Source organism: Capricornis sumatraensis, chromosome 5 (genome assembly GCF_032405125.1).
Source record: "Capricornis sumatraensis isolate serow.1 chromosome 5, serow.2, whole genome shotgun sequence".
NCBI classification, from domain to species: Eukaryota; Metazoa; Chordata; class Mammalia; order Artiodactyla; family Bovidae; genus Capricornis; species Capricornis sumatraensis.
In genome coordinates this window covers 75,622,994-75,629,559 of record NC_091073.1, presented here as the reverse complement: position 1 = coordinate 75,629,559, position 6,566 = coordinate 75,622,994, and the positions used below count along the sequence as shown (strand labels likewise).

Genomic DNA, 6,566 nt, shown 5'->3' with positions numbered 1-6,566 from the left:
AGTGAGTCATATGAAAGCTGGAAACATTCTGGAATTGTCATTCCCAGAGATGGACAGCAGAGCACTGCTCTCAATGCCTGAAGCTGCCAAGTTCTGTACAGGGTGGGCTCTGCCACAGGCGAGGAGACACGGGAGGAGCATGGATCTTTCATTAACACAGCTGACCCCAGATCACTTGGCTCCTGGATATGTCCTGGGGGCCCTGAGAATGATCTAATTGGTTAAGAAACGCACTGAGATATTCCAGAGCTTGGCACAGTTTCAACTTCTGAAACACTTAGAGTGGGCAAGAAGAGACTCACTTCTAAGCAATCTCGGAGAACCACTTATTAGAAATCAAAGATTCAGCAAACCTTTGATTCAGCAGAACTGTCCCTAAGGACAGTCATCCTCAGCTTCCTGAATACTCATTATTCATTTTTGTTTCCCTTTCTTAAAGTGCATTTTTGTTCTCTAAAATGACATCCAAGAGTTTTCTCCTGGGACTGCCTCCAAGCTTTGGATAACATTTGTATATGGTATTTCTGTAGTGCCTGTTGCTCCAGTTAAAGAAGGGCTTGGTCTGAGTCCTTGAAAGAAATTTGAATTTTTCAAGTGATGATCTGAGACTGGATGCCTCTTCGCGGTTTAGAAGAAAACTGCTTTTCTAACTAGTATCAACTAGTTGGTCCCTGCTTCCAGCTCTCTTGTGATTTTCTTAAGAGAGTCTCCTACAAAAAGGAAAGGGTCTCCCATTTGTTTGATGGCTTTTTCCTGCTTTTAATTTAGAATACTAATTTTTATATAATAAATTATATTCAATAGTAATTAACTGAATAATTTAAAAGTTGCAATGACATCTAGCATCAAGTTTTTGTAAACATTTCACTTAAAGAGTCTTATATTTCTGCTAATAGCTGTTCTTCTGTGTCAGGGTGCCTCTAAGATCACCTCTATGCTGGAGGATTCGCTAGCACGGGACTCAGCACACAATCTTACTCAGGGCGATGATGCGCTCCACCCAAAGGATACAAAGCAAAACCAGCAAAGAGAAAAGACACGTGGGGTGACATCTGGAGGAAGCTAGGCCTGAGCTTCTGAGTCCTATCCCCATGAAGTCACACAGGACAAGACATGCTTAATTTCTCCAGCAAAAAGTGTTATGACAACAGCACGTGTGAAATGCTGCCAACCAAGGGGGCTAAGCATCCAGAGGGATTTTATTAGGATTGGGTTCCCTAGGTACCCTCTGCGTGGCATGTACTAAAACTCTAGAGTCCCAAGAGGAAAGCAGGCGCTTAGCATAAACCACACAGTTTGCAAAGATGCTGTAGGCACAGGGAGTTGCTCTTGGCAGTTAAGGAGTTGTGGGAGCACAGAATAGCCCCCACAACAAACAATTATTTGGTCCAAAACAACAATATTGCTGAAGTTGAGAAACCCTGACTTAAACACTAATTGCATCATTAACTAAATATATGGCCTTGAGCTTAACCCCTCTGAACCTCACTCAATCTTCCACATAAAAAATGGGGAGAATAAAACCCATGGCACAGGATAAGTATCTAAAACACTTGAGAAGCTCTTACTATGTGCTGAAGAGATAGACCCTGAAATTCAGAAAGGCCTCCTTCCTAAGAACTGATCAGAATAATGTACATCCATTGGCAACAATTTGCTCTTCTGGGTAAAGATGAGGTGTCAAAAAAAAAAAAAAAAGGGGGTAGCCAGGAGCCAAGAAGGTAACAGAAATGATGTCCAAATATCTCCAGGGGGTTGTAATGCATTGCAATCAGTGGATAATAGTCTTACTGGATGTAAATGGACAAACAATCTAACATCTTTTCCAGGAACAAAAGCCCCAATTCTGCTTTTCAGAATCACAGAATGTTTTAGAGTCACAACACCACTCCCTTACTGTTGCCAAAGCATGCAACTAAAGTGCTCTAGCTAGAAGCTTCTTCTCAAATGGGTCTCTTTAACACAAAATGACAGCCTCCTTAACATAAACACTGTAAGTCCTGTTTTTTTGTTTTGTTTTGTTTGTGGACATATATGGACATATCCATTGCTTTTCTGTCTTCAAACATACCCTGGTCCATATTTATAGACAATTATTTCATGATATTATGTCAAGCACATATACTGTTATTCTCATTTGACAGTTGAGAAAACTAAGGCTCCAGTGTTTAGAACTTATGCATCACATTCGCCTTGCCTAAGTGACCTTTTTGTCACGATCTGTATTTTGCTGACTACGCAACCTTGAGAACGAGATGAGCGTCTGCATGCTTTTACTGCTCACCTATATCTTCATTTCCTTAAAACTGTGTGAAGTCTTAGGTCTAGATCTGGGTGTCTGATATGATCACAGTAGACACATAGGGATACTGAATGCTTAAAATGAAGCTGGTCTGAGTCTAGATGCTTTAAGAATAAAATATATGCTGGATTCAAAAAACCTAGTATGAAGAAAAAGAAATACATTGTTAATAACTTTATAGTCACTACATTTTGATTACATTATGGATTCTGATCTGGAGCCAGCATTGAGAACAACTGGTTTTAAACAGCTGGTTTTTAAATACATAATAGAAGAGGGAGAGGAAATTAGACCCTCTTATCAACACCTCATGCGAAGAGCTGACTCATTGGAAAAGACTCTGATGCTGGGAGGGATTGGGGGCAGGAGGAGAAGGAGATGACAGAGGATGAGATGGCTGGATGGCACCACCAACTCGATGGACTTGAGTTTGGGTGAACTCCGGGAGTTGGTGATGGACAGGGAGGCCTGGCGTGCTGCAATTCATAGGGTCGCAAAGAGTCGGACACGACTGAGCTACTGAACTGATCAATAGCAAATATACCTATATTATCTGAAAATCAGAACAAGAGTGAATACATATTTACCTTTTAAAAATAGATCTTAAAAAAAACCCTAAAGCCTAATAAATCCATAGACTTGTTGGTTGGCTAGAGCTTGTTTGTGCTCAGGAACAGAAGATATGCTGCTAAGTCACTTCAGTCGTGTCCGACTCTGTGCGACCCCATAGACGGCAGCCCACCAGGCTCCCCCGCCCCCGGGATTCTCCAGGCAAGAACACTGGAGTGGGTTGCCATTTCCTTCTCCAATGCAGGAAAGTGAAAAGTGAAAGTGAAGTCGTGCAGTCGTGCCTGACCCTCAGAGACCCCATGGACTGCGCCTTCCAGGCTCCTCCATCCATGGGATTTTCCAGGCAAGAGTACTGGAGTGGGGTGCCATTGCCTTCTCCGAATAGAAGATATAAGAAGTCTGAAACAGCTTTTTTAAATGATTTTACACCAAATTCGAGTCTCTAGCTGTAGCAATATGAATAGAAGCCCTGGGACTATGAGCTTGGAGTGGAACTTCTCAGAATGTTTTAAGAAAATGGCAGATAAACTAGACTTGGAGGAAATCGCCACTTCAATAAGGCCGAGCTGAAGAAGACGGAGGTGCAGGAGGACACCCTGCCAACTAAGGAGAGCACTGAGCAGGAGAAGCAAAGGAAGGGAGATTTCCTAAGAACCTGGAGGGTCCTTGACCCCACCATCTTGGAGACCCTAGTTGTGATGTGGAGGAAGAGCCACCTGCAAGGCAGACACGAGCCACACGCTGCACTGCAAACCCGGGCACTCCGTGCTGATGCCACCAGCCCATGAGTCTTTGAGGGGAACCCACCATTAAGACTGCCAAATTCTCTGGTTTCCCTGGGATATTATAGAAAATTATTTGTATGATTAATGAAATTAAAACCCCCTTTGGCATGGCAAGAACAATAAAAACAAAAGTAAACAAACAAACAAACCATAGCAAAGATGAGCTCACTGAAACCGGGCTACTTCTGACTTTTCTAACTGACTTTGGTCACACGATTTCAAACCTTGAAGATTGCTTTTTAATGAAGATGTCTCCTCCTTTCTGTCTACTTAATAAAAGTGGCTAGAAGAGAGAGGTGAAAGGTTTTTATAGCTTGAAGACTATAATTACCTATAATTTAGAAAGTGTTAATAAAGGCTAACTCAAACCCAATTTTCAGAACATGCTTAGATAAACAAGAAAAACTTAGACTTTAGTTTTCAAGTACCTGTAATATTTTTTTTGGAAGAAAGTGTCAGTAAAGAGAGGCTCTACAGCAGCTATAATCATCAAAGAGCATTCATTTGTAAAAAAGTCACTTGTTTATGTGCTACAAGTTTGCCCAAACTAACATCCTTTAGAGATGACAGAAGACGCTTAGACACTTTGCTAGAAATCAGCACAGTTCTACAATGAGCTAAAACTCAATAACCTACAGGGCTAAAACAAACAATATACCAGTAATATCAAATGACATACAGATAATGAAATGTGTTGACTGAAAATCATACAATGTAAAAGTTGTAAGTTAAGTTTTATTTGGGACCTTACAGAGGACAATAGCCTGAGAGACAGCCTCTCAGATAGCTCTGAGGAGCTCTGAGAGGTAAGAGAAGAGCCAGAATATATACATGAACTTTTCTGTTGGGAAAACACATGTAGTCAAAGATCAAAAGAGCATTGCTAATCACAAAGAACACATATCTCAGATGAATGACTTTAGTGCTTTTCTATGTATGAGAAGATGCAACAATCTAGAGTCACTTGAAATTTTCCTTAGATATTCATCTCATCTACCTAAGGGCCAGTATATCTGAAGCATAGAATGCTTGCTGTTTTTCTCCATCCTGAATTCCCCTCAGAGTACATTGTCAGTGGACAACTCCAGCAGCTGATGGCTTGACCCTCACTAACACAACAGCCGATCATTAAACCTTGTAGTATTGCTCACTGTGTTTTTAACATTGCATTCACTAATGGTCTTTCTACTTGACCATTTTCCCTAAATTCCAATGGCCACTTTCTCATTTATTGCAAAGATCACCTGCTTATCCCCCAAATTTCCCAACCTCTTCACCTTTGAGGAGGCGGATCTGAGGTTTGTTCTCCTGTCTCCTCATTTGGCTGCCTTGTGAATAAACTTTATCTGGGCTGGAAAACTCCATGTCTCAGTGTTTGGCTCACTGTGTGTCAGGCAAGCTGGCGAGGCTCAGTAACAGTATCAAAAGCAAAAACTGCAGCTATGTTAAAGCCTAGAGGGAGTGTATGTGAAATAATTTCCTTTCCAATTTTTGGACTCAAAGAAGAGGCTATGAAGCCTTCAGCCCCCTAGGGATCTATGCATCATACCTCCCACATGTATCCTTAAACATCTTTTAAAAAAATATATCTATTTGGCAGTGTCAGGTCTTAGTTCTACATGTGGGATCTAGTTCCCTGCTGCTGCTGCTGCTGCTGCTGCTGCTGCTGCTGCTGCTGCGTCGCTTCAGTCGTGTCCGACTCTGTGCGACCCCATAGACAGCAGCCCACCAGGCTCCCCCGTCCCTGGGATTCTCTAGGCAAGAATACTGGAGTGGGTTGCCATTTCCTTCTCCAATGCATGACAGTGAAAAGTGAAAGTGAAGTCGCTCAGTCGTGTCTGACTCTTCGCGACCCCATGGACTGCAGCTACCAGGCTCCTCCGTCCATGGGATTTTCCAGGCAAGAGTACAGGAGTGGGGTGCCATTACCTTCTCCAGGGACCAAACCCAGACCCCCTGCATTGGGAGCACAGAGTCAGCCTCTGGACCACCACTGAAGTATTTCAAACACCTTTTAAAGTGCTTTGATAGGGCAACTCTGTGGGGCAGGCAGGAAGGATTACCGACCCCCATTTATAAGGGATCTGTCAGTCAGGAGGGTCTTGGCTCTAAGTAACAGAAAACCCAATTTACACAATAAAAAAACATTTATTATGTCACTTAACTGCAGAGACAAAGCTTGTTTTTCCACAGAGGGGAGGAAGTCAATTAAAATCACCATCTGACAAGATGAAATTTACATATCAGTTACCTATAATTTAGAAAGAGTTGCAAAACAGCTCAAAGAAAATGAACAGGGCTATAATCTGATAACTCCAAAGGGTATGCAGTAGTCAATGCATATTTTCCATTGAGATGCAAAAACATTTTTTATATATCTCCAAAATAGTCATATAGTAGGCATTTGTTTAACCATTTAGAGATTTAAAATAGAAAATATCCATACTGAGAATTACTTTTTTCAAAAGAAAAATTTCTGAAGTATTTGGGTCATGAATTTGGACAAAATATTAATAAAAAATGAAAGACCAAGTATACCTGAAACTAACACAACATTGTAAACCAAGTACCATATACTCCAATAAAAATTTTTTTACATGCTTAAGAATCAAAGACAGTGTCCACACCTCAGGCTCAAAGCAATGCTCTTTCAGGAAAGAACAAGTCCTAAGGTCAGAATCTGCACAGTTTGAGGCTGGCATAAGAAAACTTGGAGCTTGAGAGAAGCTGCAGAAAACAGATGTTGAGACCAAGTTCAGAGTCAGGATTCTGAAAAGCCCTCTTTCAGGTCTTGGAGATCTGAACAGAGCAGTTGGTGGAAGCCAAAAAGTCAAGTGAGTCAAAGAGCACTCAAGGAAAGGGGACATTTGCTGATAAAACTGCAGCGTGACATGCACTAAAATGTACAC

At 41.5% G+C, this 6,566-nt stretch overlaps 1 pseudogene; it reads left to right on the top strand.

Moving 5' to 3' along the window:
* Window positions 1–3,388: 3,388 nt before the first annotated feature.
* LOC138079712 (thymosin beta-10-like) lies at window positions 3,389–5,073 on the top strand (annotated as a pseudogene).
* Window positions 5,074–6,566: the final 1,493 nt, after the last annotated feature.